A 20,457-nucleotide genomic window follows, 5' to 3' on the forward strand; every position below is an offset into this window, starting at 1 on the left:
GCTGAATTCCCACTTGGTGAACCAGAGATATGAGATGTGTGGGTGAATGAATAACATCAGCTTGAGGCATGCTGTGATTGTCCTACAAATAAACAAAGTTCAGTTAAAGCAAGAGGTAGAGAAATGTCACAAAATAAATTGAAAAGAAAGAGACTTGTTTGTTTGCTGCATAATGGGGATTTCACAATCCATAAATGAAAGGTGTGAGAATGTAAGAAGAATGTGAGGTTAGATTAGGGGAAAGGAAGCCTGGAGTTGTATGGAGATGAAAATAGAAAAAAGAAAAGAGGATAAACATATATTTGTTTATCTTAGGGAATTACCAAGGATAGCAGGGATATGAGAAATAGGATACACATTTAAGTATATACACATTAAGTGGATACACATTTTTCATATAATTAGGTTCAGATATTTCCATATTATTAAGAAAGCAGTGTATAAAGATGATGAGGAATTCTTCTGGGATTCTAGCCAAGTTTTGTGATGTCATTCCCAGCAAAGGTCAATTTTTTAAAAAAAAATTTTAGGACCAAGTGGCAGGCAATCAGGAAGCCTAAGGAGGCAGGCATTATTATAGTTTGACTATGAGGAATCAGAGCTCTCCCACCAAAGGAAGTCTTCCAGTATCTTATACCTTGTAGGAGAGAAGTGGAAGGTCTAGGATTATTCAGATATTATTCAAAATTTGGAGATTTTGAGCAAAATCTTAGTTATTAAGAAGAAGTGTGTAGGCAAGTCAACATAATTTAGTATTGACTTCTGAAGAAAGAGGCTGGGCTTGTTATCAAAGTGTGGTACTGTACTGAGCCACAAGCCTCATTGTCCAGTGAAGTGCAGTTATGCAATGAGTGAGACAAAAAACTGTCTATTCCTGTTTTCAAAACCATTTTCTTAAATTTATAAAAATCATGTCTGGCAATGTTTTAACATTTCCTGAGCGTACCACACAAATATATACACAATATTGCCAGTGTTTGAAATGTAGAAAACAACTATGCTATTTTAGGTCTTAGTTTAGAATTAGTATATAGTTAATTGCACTTTAGGGAAATCATGGAGAAGGCAATGGCACCCCACTCCAGTACTCTTGCCTGGAAAAACCCATGGACGGAGGAGCCTGGTATGCTCCAGTCCATGGGGTCGCTAAGAGTCAGGCGCAACTGAGCGACTTCAATTTCCCTTTTCACTTTCATGTATTGGAGAAGGAAATGGCAACCCACTCCAGTGTTCTTGGCTGGAGAATCCCAGGGACCGGGGAGCCTGGTGGGCTGCCGTCTACGGGGTCGCACAGAGTTGGACACGACTGAAGCGACTTAGCAGCAGCAGCAGTAGGGAAATCATAACCTGAGTAAAGAGCAAACTGGTAAGGAAACAAGTGGACCCTATTTCGGAGGAATTCAGAAATAGCATTTGTATTTATGACCGATCCTGTTTGAATTATAATTGTGAAAGCAAAGGATTTTTTAATTTGGATTTTAACTGAGAGACGCCATTCTGCTTTTTCTTTGAACTCATTGAGGACCTACTGCATAGGCCACTGCTTTGGCTCAGGATGCTATGGGCAACACAAGGCACGACATGTATTTCCTGTCTTAACTGACTCATTTATTAATTCTTCCTTTTAAGAAACTTTTCAATTCACTTGGCCAGAATTATTTTTAATTATTTTCTTGAAATTAATGCAAAATATATATTCTGGATGATTTTTCTTATTACTCAAAGAACACTTTTTCTCTGAAAAGCATAGGATGACTCTCATGACAATTTAATAACCAAAGTTTTTATTTCTTTTGAAAATGTTTGTGACAACACTTGAATTATGAATTAGGGCAGTAACAAGAAGCTTCTCGGGGAATTTTGTTTATATAACTATCTGCAGCAGGTTTTAACCAAGAAATATAATATAACACTTAGGTTTAATTAAATATTTTTCTTTAAACTCTGAATCTTAAAAGCCTAAAACAAATAAATAATGCTGAAATTCATTACTTGTGTCGATGATAAAATCCTTTGTTTTACTCAGAAAGTAATAGATATCAGCATTTCCAGCTACATCCTTGTCATAAGCTCTACTTAGCTGTGTCCCAGGAAGCATGTTTTCAGGCAAATACACTGGGTTAATTAAGAACTGAATTTCTGCTGCAGTATGTGAGAACACTAAAGAGAAAACACAGATTTTTAAATAAAATGAAACATATTAAAATTAACAGCTTTATCAGTAATTATTTCACATATTTGCCCCTATAAATTACATTTACAAATGAAATTATAATTTTGAAAAAAAGTTTAATCTAAAACTAAGTCATTTTTTTTTTCTTTTAACTCATTTCAATATTGTTCTTCTGTGGTATACTATGCAGAGCAAAACTATGAAAAATTTGAGATACCAGCTTTACTACAATTTTATTTTAGACCTTCATTGAAAACTGTAATATAGAATGGTTATTTCTGTTAAAAGCAAGTTTCGTTAATTCCCTACTTTAGCTTATTTATCTTTTCCGTCAAATCATTTTGCATATTTGAAAAAGTAATATTTTTCATGTAAACGTTTGTTGTATTTTATTTTAAAATGCTAGTTGAAAAAAATCAGTGAAACATTCTTTCTGCATTAATTTATTTAGTTATTTTTTACTGCTTTTATTTCTGTTAGGAAAAAAGAGGCTCTGTTTTTGCTTAAGTTGTGACTCATTGTAAATTGTGTTATGCTGCACCTCTAGAGTAAAAAGCAGAAATAGCCATATCCTGTAACTCACTCCCAGGGTATGTAGTGTGACTAAAAGGCAATATAAATGATATTAAAAATAGAACAATATTAAAACAATAGTTAAATATTTTATATAAATTTTGTTATATAATAGAGTTTTTATATAGCAAATTACTCTAGGGAAAAGAGGACTCTAAAGGTAAAAAATAATACCAAAAGTAGAGTCTTGTTTGAAATAATCAAAGAATAAGTCCTGAGTTTTCTTTTTCATTTAAATACACAAACATACACACACAAGAGACAGAGTGAGAGAGTAAGAGAAAATAATATTCAGTGATTGAAAAGGATCTCAGAAGGAATTCAAATTCCTTAACTAACATTTAACCTCAACTTTCTTAAGAGCTAAGGAAACATCAGAAGTTAAACAAACCTGTGCACATTAATAAAATCTTAAGGATGTTCATATCTAGACCTGCTTGCCTAACGCCCATAGCAATACCCACTAGCAAATGCATGGCTTTGTCTATTTATACAAATTCAGTCTTTACTAGAATTTAAGCCAAAATGTTAATAAATTATTACTCAACATTGAAACCAATAATGTTATTCTGTTTAACTAAGTGATTAAGCACACAGGTCATATTTCAGCTTCTGTTTCTGTTTCCCATATATATCAATGAGAATACTATCAGCAAAGCCAAGATCATTATGTAACATCAGTTTAAATTACAAGTATTTGAATTTGAGACGAGGTATCCTAAGGAGATTTTTTGTCAAGCAGCCCAAGTGATTTGCAATTTAATCCCTCTTTACCTAAGAGAAAATGCTCTATAATAGGATAAAGAATTATTTCTAACAAGACTCTGTATATATTTTTATACCCTAAGACAATTCAGTCCACATGTATTTCTGAGAGGCACTATCAATGGACTCAGTACCTGTTGATGTCTGAGGAGCTCCAGAGATGAGCAAGAACCATTCTTAGGTTTTCTGTTACCTAGCAAAGATAATGGAGTGTTAAAATTGCTACACCACAGCAGAGTGGGTGATATGTTTCAGTAAAATAGTATCAAAATTCAAGAGACAGAGGAGACACTTCCAAAGAGCGGAAAAAGAAGAAAGCTTCAAGGAGGAGGTGACTTCTACAAAATGAGACTGTCAAGCATCAAAGTCTTTTGCTCTTTCTAGTAAAATGGTTTCAGTGGGTATCTATCAACATATGTACTTTTATATATTTATAAAGTATTTATATCAAAAATGGCATAATATATAATATGGTATAAAATATAAATAAAATTTAGAATAAATTTAAAAGAATGATATAATATATTATATATGTAATGATATAATATAATATAATGATGATTTCCATGTAGTGTTATACATAATGTGTTACAATGATCATAAATATTATTGTAATCCAAAATGACATGAATATGCTACAATAAAAAGCTTTTCTTTCTTTAAAATATTATAAATAACATAAATTACTTTTTATGATTTTATTAATAATATTTCATAATGAGGTAAAGAATCAGCTGGAGAAATCAAATATTTCTTTAAACTCTTATTAATCATATAAGATACATTTCACATATTAAACTCTTAATTTTATTTTATATAAACTATACAAATATAATGTTGATTGTTATTTAATAATACTGAAGACTGAGAGCAAATGAATATGCTTCATTATTATTGACAATCCAATTTTTGCATTTTGTGATTATTCAGAGCCAGGGTCAATGTTCCATTTATGTTTAACTTCAGTTCAGTCACTCAGTCGTGTCTGACTCTTTGTGACCCCATGAACCACATGCCAGGCCTCCCTATGCTATGCTATGCTAAGTCACTTCAGTCGTGTCCGACTCTGTGTGACCCCCATAGATGGTAGCCCACCAGGCTCCCCCGTCCCTGGGATTCTCCAGGCAAGAACACTGGAGTGGGTTGCCATTTCCTTCTCCAATGCATGAAAGTGAAAAGGGAAAGTGAAGTCGCTCAGTTGTGTCCAACTCTTAGCGACCCCATGGACTGAAGCCTACCAGGCTCCTCCGTCCATGGGTTTTTCCAGGCAAGAGTACTGGAGTGGGGTGCCATTGCCTGTCCATCACCAACTCCCAGAGTTCACTCAAACTCATGTCCATGAAGTCGGTGATGCCATCCAGCCATCTTATCCTCTGTCATCCCCTTCTCCTCCTGCCCTCAAACTTTCCCAGCATCAGGGTCTTTTCAGATGAGTCAGTTCTTCACATTTGGTGGCCAAAGTACTGGAGTTTCAGCTTCAACATCAGTCCTTCCAAGGAACACCCAGGACCGATCTCCTTTAGGATGGACTGGTTGGATCTCCTTGCAGTCCAAGAGACTCGCAAGAGTCATCTCCAACACCACAGTTCAAAAGCATCAATTCTTCAGTGCTCAGCTTTCTTTATAGTCCAACTCTCACATCCATACTTGACTACTGGAAAAACCATAGCCTTGACTAGATGGACCTTGGTCACAAAGTGATGTCTCTGCTTTTTAATACACTGTCTTGGTTTGTTATAGCTTTTCATCCATGGAGCAAGTGTCTTTTAATCTGTGGCTGCTGTCACTGTCCATGGTAATTTTGGAGCACGAAATTTGAAATCTGACACTTGCCACTTTTCCTGTGTAAATTTGCCACGAAGTGATAAGAAGACCAGAAACCATGATCTTCTTTCATGAATGTTGTTTTAAGCCAGTTTTTTCACTCTCCTCTTTCACCTTCATCGAGGTCCTTAAGTTCCTCTTCACTTTCTGCCATTAAAGTGGCATCATCTGTATATCTCTTTTTATTTCTCCTGGCAATCTTGCTTCCAACTTGTGGGTAATCCAGCCCAGCATTTTGTATGATGTACTCTGCATATAAGTTAAATGACCAGGGTGACAATATACAGGCTTGATATATTCTATCAATCCCTTAAAAATAAATGTGGCATTTGGTGATGAATAAGAAAGCAACTGCTTTCTGAAAAAAATTCAAGCTATGAAGATGTGTTTGTAAATGTTTCCATCATTCTGTGATTCAAATCACTGAAAGCATGCCACCTACAAAAGTTCTTATGTCAGCCCACTTGTACAGGAAAACAGAATTTTCTAATCGGTTTAAAACTATTTCACCTGAAAAACTCAGCACATTTTAAAATAATTGACTAAAGAATGTAAAATGCAATACTGTTTTATTAGTTTGAAATATCAGATTTGCATCAAAGATTAAGAATATTTTATGCTATCAATATTCAATCCTTTTGGGAACTGGCAGATAAAACTAAAAGATGCCTTCATATTTTAACTACAAAATTATATACCTCATCCATTTAGTTCTACACATATTTGCAAGGTTACACATATTTGTGAGGCATCTGCAGCATCTTTTCCATCTTTAACAACCACCAAGTTAAGTAAACTATCGTGAACTTCCAGATGTTCAAGCTAGTTTTAGAAAAGGCAGAGGAACAAGAGATCAAATTGCCAACATCTGCAGGATCATCAAAAAAGCAAAAGAGTTCCAGAAAAACATCTACTTCTGCTTTATTGACTATGCCAAAGCCTTTGACTGTGTGGATCACAATAAACTGTGGAAAATTCTGAAAGAGATGGGAATACCAGACCACCTGACTGGCCTCTAGAGAAACCTGTATGCAATGTCAGGAAGCAACAGTTAGAACTGGACATGGAACAACAGACTGGTTCCAAATAAGAAAAAGAGTACGTCAAGACTGTGTATTGTCACCCTGCTTATTTAACTTATATGTAGAGTACATTATGAGAAATGCTGGGCTGGAGGAAGCACAAGCTGGAATGAAGATTGCCAGGAGAAATATCAATAACCTCAGATATGCAGATGACACCACCCTTATGGCAAAAAGTGAAGAAGAACTAAAGAGCCTCTTGATGAAAGTGAAAGTGGAGAGTGAAAAAGTTGGCTTAAAGCTCAACATTTAGAAAACGAAGATCATGGCATCTGGTCCCATCACTTCATGGGAAATAGATGGGGAAACAGTGGAAACAGTGTCAGACTTTCTTTTTGGGGGCTTCAAAATCACTGTAGATGGTGATTGCAGCCATGAAATAAAAAGACACTTACTCCTTGGAAGGAAAGTTATTATCAGCCTAGATAGCGTATTAAAAAGCAGAGACATTCCTTTGTCAACAAAGGTCCATCTAGTCAAGGCTATGGTTTTTCCAGTAGTCATGTATGGATGTGAGATTTGGACTATAAAGAAAGCTGAGCACCGAAGAATTGATGCTTTTGAACTGTGGTGTTGGAGAAGACTCTTGAGAGTCCCTTGGACTGCAAGGAGATCCAACCAGTCCATTCTAAAGGAGATCGGTCCTGAGTGTTCCTTGGAAGGACTGATGTTCAAGCTGAAACTCCAATACTTTAGCCACCTAATGTGAAGAGCTGACTCGTTAGAAAAGACCCTGATGCTGGGAAAGATTGAGGGCAGGAGGAAAAGGGGATGACAGAGGATAAGATGGTTGGATGACATCACCAACTCAATAGCCATGGGTTTGGGTGGACTCCGGGAGTTGGTGATAGACAGGGAGGCCTGGTGTGCTGCAGTCCATGGAGTCACAAGGAGTTGGACACAACTGAGCGACGGAACTGAACTGAATACCAGCAGCAAGCATGCATATCCAGTGTCAATTCCTGCTCCCCCTATGTTTTGCTTCATTCTTGTCTCATTGAATTTAAATTTATTTTTTAATTTTCAAAGTGAGATTTAATTTAAGCAAAATGATATAATTTATAAATTCACTTTAGTCATATTTACGTGATGTGCAAATGATTGCAACATGCCAGATGTGAGCAAATATCCCTTGTTTGTACAATGGCCTTCCTACTCTGGCCTTCATGTGACTTGTGACTGTTTGACATGAGGATCCATAAGAATACCACTGCCTAAATAAATATAAAAACTTTGCTTCTCTTTTATATTTCAGATTTAAATGTAATTAGAAGTTCTAATGTTTCCTTATGGAAGTACAGTAGGTTATTTTCCATATTTCCATGTGTGTGAGAGTACCTCTAAGAGAATGTTATCTTAATTTACTTCATTTATATGAAATATGTCACCAGTAAATATTTGCGAGTTTTTGCATTCATGTAATAAAGGGAAGAGGAAAAGGGGAGATTGAGACATTTGTGGTGAAGGCAGTATGAGCACAATTAGGATGTTGGAAAATATTTTTGTATAACAAAATAAGCTGTGGCATGACTACAGATGCATTTTAGAAATATTTATATAAGGGACACTAAGTGTTGACTAGCAACGTGAGAAAGATGAGGATACAATGGTAAAAAGTCTTTTATAGCTTTCTAATGCTGGGAGGGACTGGGGACAGGAGGAGAAGGGGACGACAGGATGAGATGGCTGGATGGCATCACTGACTCGATGGATGTGAATTTGAGTGGACTCCAGCAGTTGGTGATGGACAGGGAGGCCTAGCCTGCTGCGATTCATGGGGTCACAAAGAGTTGGACACGACTGAGCGACTGAACTGAACTGAACTGACGTAAGATATAATGAGTATCCAAAATAAGTTGTCAGAAATATAGAAAGATGCTTATTCTTTATACTTATAGAATAATCTCTGGTCTGTAGAATATATATTAATATTATAAACCGTTTTATATGTACACACATATATAGATAGGTAATTTAAATTGATGAATATTTATTTGATTCACTGTATTTTAAATGAGAATAGAAATGTTTTCTTTGTAAAAGAAAATATGTATCCAGATTAGTTTGAATAGTGCGCTTGCTTTCTTCTTATCATATAATTTAAGATACAGAATAGAAATCTTTTCTGTGCCATGGCAAATTGTTCTATTTCTTTCCAGATTGGATCAGCCTCCCATACTTTATCCTATGTACTTCCAATGTCTTTGAGATTTCCTTTAATGTGAAGTTTTTGACAATGTCAATACCTCTGGGACAGTTTCATCCTTTTGGCACAATTGTTGTCTTCATTTATGGTGATAGGTCACCTTCACTGTGTTCCTCTAGCTTCATATCTATAGAGTTTCTCAAAAGGTGGCAGCATCAATATTTCCAGTCTTTTATTTCTTCTGTTAACTTCATCTATTTTTGATTGGAATCCTGCAGTTATTTGCAAGTGTGGTAAATGTTTTGCCGAATTACATTCATATTCTTTGCTATTCCTTCTTTCCTGGATGCGCTCATGATTTTCCATTCATGCTTTAACTCATATTTTATCCAAAAATCAGATAAGGAAATTGCCTGATCTTCAGTTTTTGTGTCAATAGCCTGTCTGAGAATCCATCTAAGGTTACAGACTTTACAAATTGAAATAATTTCTTGATCTATTGACTGGAAAAATTAAATTGTATTTGGTAGTTAAAAGAAAAATTTCACATTTTCATTCATGACTCTGAGAGAATCAGGATCATCTATATGAGAAGTGCTTTAAATTTTAGATTATTTTGCCAGCAGTGACTATCACCAAGAACAAACACGGTTATATATGATTCAACCAGTCACAGTGCTAGAAAAATTCTTTCAAGCACATTCTCCTTTAATGATGATATCAAAGTCTACCAAGGAATGAGTGTTTTCTATATTAGATTAAAAATCAAACTAATACAATATTGTAAAGTTTAAAAATAAAATAAAATTAAAAATAAATAAATAAATAAAATAAAATCTCTAGCTAAAAAAAAAAATCAATTCCATACAGCCTTATTAATAATGAATTGAAATCCGAAAGTTTCTGTATAGCTCTGGCAGTGGAACTGAACTTGGTTTGGGCTGTGTGTGCTAAGTCACTTCAGTCAGTCACGTCTGACTGTGCGACCCCATGGACAGTAGCCCACCAGGCTCCTCTGTTCATGGGGATTCTTCGGACAAGAATACTGGAGTAGTTGCCATGATCTCCTCCAGGGGATCTTCCCAACCCAGGGATCAAACCACAGTCTCCTGCATTAAGGCAGATTCTTAATCAGCTGAGCTACCGGGGAAATTTTTTAGGAAATGTTTGCATCCCAAAGGTGCCATGGGATTCCAGGTATGTAAGGTAGAAATGGTGGTTGATTAGACTTCCTGACATATACTCCAGCACAGTTGCCTTTTGAGTGAGATCCGAGGAGACTATTCTCCATGGGTTTCTTACACTTCTGTTTATCTTTTAAACTCAGAACTTGACCACCTTTGTTCTAGACTATCTTTAAGGATTTTTGTGTAGGGAACAATTTTGAAAGAATGAAATGGTATATCTAAAATAAGGGATTAGTTTGTTTACTGTCTAGTATAATAAAGTCTCTCTCCAATGCAAAAGTCATGCAGACGTAATAATCCTTAGAAAAAACCTGAGATCCCTAAACTCTAAGGTCCTCTCTCATAACCCAACCTGTGGCAATATATCAGGCATCACATGGCCTCTTTAAATCGCTCTTTGAAATTCAGGACTTAAGATCCAGTGTGAATGCTGACACTGTGGCATCTATAGTTCCCTTGAGTAACAGTTTCTTTTGTCTCTGACCCAAGAAACTCATGTCTCCTACCGTGAGCAATCATGGTTCTCACAGCAGCAAGCATGAAGCTAGGAGAAGCAAACCTCTCTGCTTGTAGGTGTCGCAAAATCTCATGCCTTTCACAAGTTCTTGCCATGATAAACCTCAGTGTATCTTTCTAATCACTCAAACAGATCTCAGTGCATACAACAGAGCAAGTTCAAAACCTATAGAAAGGAAATATTTCCAATGTGTATTATCCTTTAATGGCAAACTGCTAGAGATTCTTATACAATAGAGGTCAGATTTTCCAGGAAGTAGTATAGCAAAGCACTTGCAATCAAAGGTACCTAATTCCAATAGAAGCTTTACATCTAAGGATGTTATTTAACCTTCCTACTCATCATTTCCCTCATTTATAATATGTGGAAAATTACGTAACTACCTCAGAGCTATTATGGAGAGTATATGAGGTAATCCATAAAAGGAAAAAGCACAGTACAGTACAGGATATATGAGAAGCACTCAACAAATATTTTATATTGCTTTAAAGTTACTTAGGATACCTCATTAAATAGCTCAAAATCTAGAACAGAATCGTGCAGACCCTCACATTGTACACTCCCTGGGATTGTGATTTGAATATTTTCAGAAGTAATCTATCCTATTCTGAAGTTCTGTTCAACATCAACACTTGCAGTAAGATTCCTATGTAATGTTATAAAGCCTTCCCTAAAGAACGGAAGCATCTTTATACATGTATCTACAGGGATCTCTTATAAACAGCTGGTAAATGTAGAAAGTTGCTTAAATAGTACATTCATTCTCCACATCCACCATCAAACAGTTCTAATTTATAAACCTAATTATGTTAGTTTTCTACTGAAACATTCATATGAGTCCAAACAACTAAGCATACAGTATTTCACATTTTACTCATTTCTCCTTCCGCCCTCTCATGCACCACATATCTAGTAAAATCAAGGCACTATCGTATTATCTTCAAAATCTCTGTTTTTCCAGATATGATTCTGTGCCCAGAAAAGCCTGTCCCTGCTTTAGTGCTTGTAAAAGCTTACTCATTCTTCAGCAACCAAATCAAATATCACTTCCTCAGTGAAGAAATTCATGATTTTCCCAGGATGGTTAGTCATCCAACTTACTATCATCTAAAAGAGTTTTGTACACACTGTGTTATGGTTCTTACAAAGTTTAAAGATGTGCTTCCAGAAGTGTCTCCTCATTGTCTAACTCATGTTTGTGTTTCCAGTGCTCAGGACAATGAAAGGTGTATTACTTATCGTTTGGGCTTTTAAATAAATGAATGAACAAAAGATTCTTGTGTCAACTATGATATTATGGATTAAATTATATCATGAGAATTTACTTCCTTTGCATCTTAAGGATGTATATTCTTACAGAATCTTAAAGTCCAAAACTCTCTAGCACACATCCTAACAGAGTGCTGCCTTTGAAATGACCATTCTCTCTGCCTGGAACATTCTTCCGCTGGATGTTCACATGTCTCGATCCATTATCTCCTTCAAGTTTTTGCTCAATTATCATTTTCTTTTTAAAGTTGGTAAACTTCTGACATAAAGAGCAATTCTTCATTCTCCCCTTCCCCTGTCTTACTGTTTTCTATAGTAATCATCCTTTAACATGTGCAGTTGTTCATAGTATCAGTTGTCCATTTCCACTCACTGCAATGTAAACAACATGAGCTCAGGGACATTTTTTCTCTCTTCATCAAGGAGTCATCTCAATAACTGGAAGAACACTAGGATTGAGGATTATTTGAAATAATTACTGTAAGGGACAAACTATAGACAAAATTTTCTCATTGGATTTTTTTTTTTTTTCTGAATTCAGCCTATTATAGAAACTGATTCAGAGAAAAGTAAAAGGATTTGGTTTAATATATTGAAGTGAACCTTAGAATGCCTCCATTACAGATTTCATATTTCCTCCCAGGACCAGGATAGATGTATAGATGCTGCTGCTAAGTCACTTCAGTCGTGTCCGACTCTGTGCGACCCCAGAGACGGCAGCCCACCAGGCTCCCCCGTCCCTGGGATTCTCCAGGCGAGAACACTGGAGTGGGTTGCCATTTCCTTCTCCAGTGCAGGAAAGTGAAAAGTGAAAGTGAAGTCGCTCAGTCGTGTCCGACTCTTCACTACCCCATGGACTGCGGCCCACCAGGCTCCTCCATCCATGGGATTTTCCAGGCAGGAGTACTGGAGTGGGGTGTCATTGCCTTCTCCAGATAGATAGATAAATATAAATTTATGTGCTTATATAATATTTTAATCTTTCAATGAGTATCTGTCAGTCAACTCCTCAAATATAGTTTAATGTGTGAAAAAACTGTAGTTTTTTAAAAGCATCTTTGAAAGACAAGAACTAAAATAAGCAGCAGACGGGCATGCTGAAAGCAGTTAATTAATTTGTGTGTTTTGGCTAAGCAGGGGAGAACTGAGGAGGTGGATGAAGAATAAAGAGGACTGGTCTGCGTGTTACTCATCCTGTGAGTCACTGGTTGTGTGTCTGAAAAATACAGATCTTTCATGAGTAATTCAAACTCTTTTTAACTAAAAGCTTAAGTAACCCTTGGAGGAAATGAGAGTTTATAACTGGTTTACCAGATCCTATCTAATCTTATAACTGGAGCAATCCCCTTAATACATAAATTCTCTGATACAGGATATCAAACTGACAGATACAGGTTTTATACAGTAGTAGTCTTTATCTTGTTGATCTGTTTATTTAGGATCATATAATTTAGTTTAGTAAGACTAAAAGAAACATTCTGGTATTTGCCTGTTATTTGGTGGTTTGGTGGGTTTTTAATTACCTTCTATTCATAAATCTCCCAAAACATTTTAGTCTTTTTTTTTTTTTTTAATTGCTAATTTAACTGGTGGAAAAGGTGTACAGAAAAAAGGCACTCTGGTTTGGGTTTTGTTTTTCCTGAATAGAATCTTTATGATAACAAGGAGATAATGAAGAGAAAAAAAGCAAGGACAAATTAAGTTTTTTTTTTTTTTTTTTCTTTTTCTTTCTCTTTGCTTCCTTAAAATGTTCCTTTGAAAGTTTCCTTGTTTATATAGTTGGGAGTAGGCAGGCCTTGAAGTCTTAAAGTTATCTACCAGTATATGGGTCATGCCTAATCAATCTGTCACAAAATAAAAACTGGAAAACATTTTGCTGAGATTTAAACAGTCTTAAAGAATCAAAGTTAATTACACTAATCCCTCTATTTCCTAAAGTAGTGATAAAAAATAATTTATTATTATACTTTAAATATATGAACTGAACATATGAAAGCAATCTAAATAAGTGATGAATCTAATAGAATAACATGGGGCAATCTTTTCTGGAACTAGAGAGAATACAATCTTGACTTCCAGAATCTTTTTTTGCACCTAAGAGAACCAAGATCGCAAAGGATATGTTGAACGTTTCACTCCATTCTTAGAGAACTCTATTTATATACAGGGTTTGATTTGAAAAAGAACTGGCAGGCTGCTTACCACTTAATAGCTCTCTTATTTATAACTTCTCCAAACACCCTCACTTTTTTCCTCTTTAAAATGAAGAAATCTTCCTCACAAAGTTTAGAATTTATTATCATATATATATGACATACATATGACATTTCTCAGATCATAGGATATTAAAAGTCTTCATCTCCATAGCTTCTTTCTTTATCTTCCACTCACCATCCCAAATTTGTTCTCTGGAGCTACATTAAATGAACTTTGTTGACTTTCTTTTTATTGCTTGATTAATTTGAAAAGGAATGTCAATATTTTCCTTAAGTATTCAATGGTCCTATTTTGTACTTTAAACATCACTGCTGCTGCTAAGTCACTTCAGTCGTGTCCAACTCTGTGCGACCCCATGGATGGCAGCCCACCAGGCTCCCCCGTCCCTGGGATTCTCCAGGCAAGAACACTGGAGTGGGTTGCCATTTCCTTTTCCAATGCATGAAAGTGAAAAGTGAAAGTGAAGTCGCTCAGTCATGTCCGACTCTTAGCGACCCCATGGACTGCAGCCTACTAGGCTCCTCAGTCCATGGGATTTTCCAGGCAAGAGTACTGGAGTGGGGTGCCATTGCCTTCTCCAAACATCACTAGACCTGTCATTTTTTAAGGTAATATAACCTTAAGTGTTCTCCAACATGTAGTTATTTTTTCCAAAGACAGGTCTGAATATTTCTGAAATGTGATATCCTGAACTCTATTAAAACCTGCAAAGGAGGGTTGATTGGTTCCAAGTAGAATGCAATTATACTGTGATGTACATTATACTCAGAGAAGGCAATGGCAACCCACTCCAGTACCCTTGCCTGGAAAATCCCACGGACGGAGGAGCCTGGTAGGCTGCAGTCCATGGGGTCGCGAAGAGTCAGACACGACTGAGCGACTTCACTTCCACTTTTCACTTTCATGCATTGGAGAAGGAAATGGCAACCCACTCCAGTGTTCTTGCCTGGAGAATCCCAGGGGCAGTGCAGCCTGGTGGGCTGCCATCTACGGGGTCGCACAGAGTCGGACACGACTGAAGTGACTTAGCAGCAGCAGCAGCATATATTATACTTTATTAATAATCAGAAAACCAGGATTATGGCATGAGGTCCCATCACTTCATGGCAAATAGATGGGGGAAAATGGAAACAGTGACAGACTTTATTTTCTTGGACTCCAAAATCACTGTGGATGGGGACTTCAGCCATGAAATTAAAAGACACCTACTCCTTGGAAGAAAATCATGACAAACGTAGACAGTTTATTCAAAAACAGGGACATCACTTCGCTGAGAAAGGTTCGTATAGTCAAAGCTATGATTTTTCCAGTAGTCATGTATGTATGTGAGAGCCATACCATAAAGGCTGAACATTTAAGAAGTGATGCTTTCAAACTGGTGCTGGAGAAGATTGTTGAGAGTCCCTTGGACAGCAAGGAGGTCAACCAGTCAATCCTAAAAGAAATCAATCCTGAATATTGATTGGAAGGACTGCTGCTCAAGTTCCAATACTTTGGCCACCTGATGCAAAGAACCTACTCATTGGAAAAGACCCTGATTCTGGGAAAGATTAAGGGCAAGAGGAGGGGGTGGCTGAGGGTGAGGTGGCTGTAGGGCATCACTGACTCAATGGACATGAGTTTGAGCAAACTCTGGGAGACACTGAAGGACAGAAAAGCCTGGCATCCTGCAGTTCATGGGGTCACAGAGTCAGACAGTGACTAAACAACAATAAAAGAAGACAATGCTATTTTATTCTCTAGTAACTTTTGTTTATATTCTTTTATATTTGAGAACAACACGTTTATAATTATATTCAGAGTAACTTGGGTTGGAACACTAACTGCATAGTCACAAAGCCTATTTTTTATACCATAATCTCTATTATATTAGTTTGGGAAGTACTGTGTTTAAGTTTCTCTGGTCTTTTTCATAAAATGAGTATAATAATATTCATGTTATAGGTTGTGTTAATTATTGTATCTGGCATGTTCAGTTCAGTTCAGTTGCTCAGTCATGCCCGACTCTTTGTGACGCCATGGACAGCAGCACACAGGCCTTCCTGGCCATCACCAACTCCCAGAGTTTACTCGGACTCATGTCCATAGAGTCGGTGATGCCATCCAACCATCTCATCCTCTGTCGTCCCCTTCTCCTTCTGCCCTCTATCTTTCCCAGCATCAGGGTCTTCTCCAGTGATCAGTTCTTTCTATCAGGTGGCCAAAGTATTGGAGTTTCAGCCTCAGCATCAGTCCTTCCAATGAATATTCAGGACTGATTTCCTTTAGAATGGACTGGTTGGATCTCCTTGCAGTCCAAGGGACTCTCAAGAGTCTTCTCCAACACCACAGTTCAAAAGAATCAGTTCTTAAGCACTCAGATTTCTTTATAGTCTGACTCTCACGTCCATACATGACTACTGGAAAAACCATAACTTTAACTAGATGGACCTTTGTTGGCAAAGTAATGTCTTTGCTTTTGAATATGCTGTCTAGGTTGGTCAGAGCTTTTCTTCCAAGGAGCAAACATTAATGAAACACACATAATTAATTGTGATATTAGCAGGTTACTATCATGTCATAATTTTATTTTTTCATCAACATTATAGATTGTTCTAGGAAGCCTCATGTCTTTTAGCTGATTTTACATTTTGTTTCTTGAAAGGAACTGAACTTGAAATTATAGAGTTGAAATATTCCCTTTCTTTATTAGCCACAAAAATTTTAAGGTGCGAAGTCTTTTTGTCGAAGTTGAGGAAGTTCATACGTTTAAGGTAAAGGAAATGTCTTTAATCATGCTCAGTGCTTTTTGTCTTGGCCATCACACACATTTAAATGGCATGATCATTTTCCCCAAGAAAACATTGTCACTTAATCCTTATTCTTTCAGATTTAAATTTAACATAGCAGTTCTACTAGTCACTTCTTGTACTTTCTTGAGATAAGAAATAATCTCTAGACAAAACAAAAATGTAATAAGTGCTCATCTTTTAGTAAAGTAAAATTTATATTTGCTGTATGAATTATCAAATTCCTATATCACAAGTAGTTATTTCCTGTGACTCAGTTTTGTAATCAAATAATATGCCAATGAATGTAGTTGTAATGATAAAGATCAGTGTTACTATTTAGCAGTATTATAAGTACTGTGTCAGGTTTTGTTTATTTTCACAAATCTGTATTTTTTGTTCCTACCACTCCCAATAGCATCTTCTGCTCAAGCCATATACAATTTCTGCAGGTTTTACCACCTGTATTCTGCTGTTTTAAACCACCTAGGCTTTCCGGACATGGCAACCCATTCCAGTTTTCTTGCCTAGAGAATCCCATGGACAGAGGAGCCTGGTAGACTACAGTCCACAGGGTTGCAAATAGCCAGACACGACTGAAGTAAATGAGTGTGCATGCAGGCTTTCTATACTATTTTTTCCATGCCTTTTCTCCCTGACAAACTCCCACTTATCATTAAATGTCATCCTCAGAGAGTTACCACTCCTTTTATCATTAATGCACTTATAAAAAGGGATTTTAATTGGTTGTTAGTATGTCTCTAACAAGACATACTTGTTATGAGCGCCTTCCAGGCAAGGATGATTTATTTTCGACTTAGTAGAGTGTGTATTGCACATAGTACAAAATTTGTTGAATAATGGAATAGTAAATGAATGTACAAACTGAATGAATGAGTAAAGCCATAAATATATAATGATTATTAAATCTGGAACACAACCAATATGGAGAGTGCAGTCTCTCTATTTCACACCCATAAATATAACTAGAGGGTCAATAGGCCCTCACTCAGGCATTGCATATTAGAAACTCAATTTTTAAAAGTGAGTAAAATGACAATAATTAAAAATCTAGAGATTGCACATAAAAAATCCAAATTCCTAACGTCCTTGGAAAATAATAAAATTTGGCAATAGATTGTATGCATTTCATTATGACAACTATTGGCTCAAGTTAGATGGTAGCTGCCCCTTCTAGTCTGGCACATATAATTCCTGTCCCTCTATTCTCACATACAGATTCTCTCATTCACCACTAGTCCATGAATTTGACCCTGGGATTCAGTGGGTTTTATTATACTTTTTAAAAATTGAGAATTTTTCTAAATTGAACACCACTATTCTCAGTAAAAAAAGAATGATAGACATTTTAGAGGGGGGTGGGGAAGAACAGAAAAATATGAAAAGGTAAAACTCTCATGTGAAAGATTTCTTCCCTATACCAAGAGGAAAGAAAGCTTATCATTGGAGAGGGGAAGCCAAGAGAAAATTGTATGACTAAACAATGCCAAATTGCTTTTACCTTGCTTTAGTCTTCCCATATATTTTTGTTATTTTTCCACAATCATTACTCTTTTTAACAACCTAGTATACCATTTATAAACACTTGGGTCTATTGTCTTTTTAAGTATTTTCCTGTGGAAGCTTCCATATACATGTAAAAATGTATATGCTTTCATCTTGTTGATCTGTTTTATGTCTAATCCCAAGACCTAGACAGAGACTCTAAAATACTAGAGTAAAATTTTTTCTTCCTTACAAGTGGGTACACCTCTAACAGCCTTTTTTCCATTTTGCAACTGAACATTGTATAAATTTGACAGCACAAAGGTCTGTGCTGTCTTGTCTTTAAATGTGCATAGTTTTCGAGACACAGCACACTCTAGAAGATGACCATCAGTAGATGGTGGCAGAGGTTCCAGTAAGGGGTACAAGATGTTTGAAAACAGTAGAACACAGCAGTTGCTAAGCAGATAAAAAGTGGTGTGGCAGTAGTGGATGTGTTCATGTAGCCTATGACACATTTTCAGAAGCACATTTGAGGGTTAATTTATAGGTAGCTGATATTCTTTGTGAAAAGGAGAGACAAAGTTCAGTGACCCTGTTCTGATATGTGCATGAGACATAATGAAACTTAAAATGCTTTCTTTTGATATTTCAAGAGCTTTCTGTTTAACTCCATTCCTGAGTACAGCAGACACAGCTTTGCCTTTACCAAAACCTGTATACTGTATGTCCTGCTACACAGGTAGATGACAACTTTGAGACTTCCTTTCACTAGGTATGGCCAATAAGATGTGGACAGCTTCAGACCTAGCATGGGAAAATATCCAGCATACTTTTTAAATTCTTTGATTATTCAACATAGAAAAACCTTCAGTAGTCTTTGAGCCCTACAGATTGGAAGAACCACTTGCCTGAAAGAACCTAGATCTAAAAGACAATATAGAAAGCTGCCCACCAACCGGAAACATCTGCATTAAACTTGAGTGAGAAAGAAACTTCTACTCTTCTTCTTCTACTTCTACTTTAAGCCATTGTTATTTGGGGATTACCCACGCTAACAAACGGTCTTCCCTGGTGGCTCAGATGGTAAAGAATCCACCTGCAAAGCAGGAGATCCAAGTTCAACCCCTGGGTCAGGAAAATTCCCTGAAGAATGAAATGGCAACCCACTCTAGGATTCTTCCCTGGAGAATCCCATGGAAAGAGGGGCCTGGTGGGCTGCATTTCATGGGATCACAAAGAGTTGAACATGACTGAGTGACTAAGCATGCACGCACACTAACAAACTTAGTCAATCAAACAGTCCGAGATGCTCTCTCTTCACATCTTTTTAGCTGATTATCTCTCTGTGTCAATGTAAAAAAAAAAACTATCTGAAACCAGAAACCACAAGCAGTCTTTGTCCACAAATAAGGAGCTATTTGATCTGCCCCACAACCATCATTATTTCAATCCTTGCATTGTCTACCTGAGAACTATCAAAAGCACTGTCTGTCATATTTTGTTCCTTGTCTGGGAAAAAAAAATAGACATATTCAAACTTCCATGGCCATTCCAGTAGTATTGTTTAAAAAAAAATCACTGCACACTTATAAATCTGTACTTTCCTTCTTAAAATAGGGTGTTGACCTCAAACAAAAACAGTTCTAAGCTACATCTACATTGGTGACCATGTGTGGCATAAAATAGATTTTCCAGCATGCGTTTATTTGGCAATGACTTAAAAGTACAACCAGATGTTTTTATGGAGAATAGCTCTTTTACCCACAAATGTTTCCAATTTAAATACGTTTGTTTTGACTCTATTTTGCTACAGATGGAAAGCATCCATTTTCTTTCTTTCCAGTGGGGATAGACAGTGAACACTGGCAAATATCATAGAGAAAGATTACCAGTGTAGACAAAACTTCAGTGAAAGCTTGTATTTCCATAAGGAGAATTTTTAAAAGACAATTTTGCATTTTAAATAGTTGGCTTTTTAAAGAACATTTCCCTTCCTCTAATTTGTACCATAAGTCTTAAACCTTGTATGTGTTTGATCCAAAGGGAACTACTTTACTTTTAAGTGATAAGTTAGACAGACCTATTTGGAATGACAGCATAGCTTCTGGGTGTGCCATCAGTGGCTACTGCAAATACATATTTCAGAATCTCTTATCAAAAGGTGTGTAATAAATAAACTTCTTATCAAATTTTATTTGCAATTCGCAGGCTGAAAAATAACAGAAATTTTAAATATCATTAAAAAATAACAGAAAAAGTTTTTCTTATTTTTTTTTCAAAAACAGACTACTGTGTATGTGACAAAGTAAAAAATAATCTTGGCAAAAATATAGTTTTCTGTTTTAAGAACCTAGTTTTAAGTCATATAGTATTTTCTTTAACCAAATTATTCTTAACATTGCTCTTAACCTATGATTTGTGAGGAGT

The sequence above is a fragment of the Bos grunniens genome, chromosome 4, assembly GCF_055505025.1.
Source record: "Bos grunniens cultivar Pamir isolate PY7600 chromosome 4, Bosgru_T2T1.0, whole genome shotgun sequence".
Taxonomy (NCBI): Eukaryota; Metazoa; Chordata; class Mammalia; order Artiodactyla; family Bovidae; genus Bos; species Bos grunniens.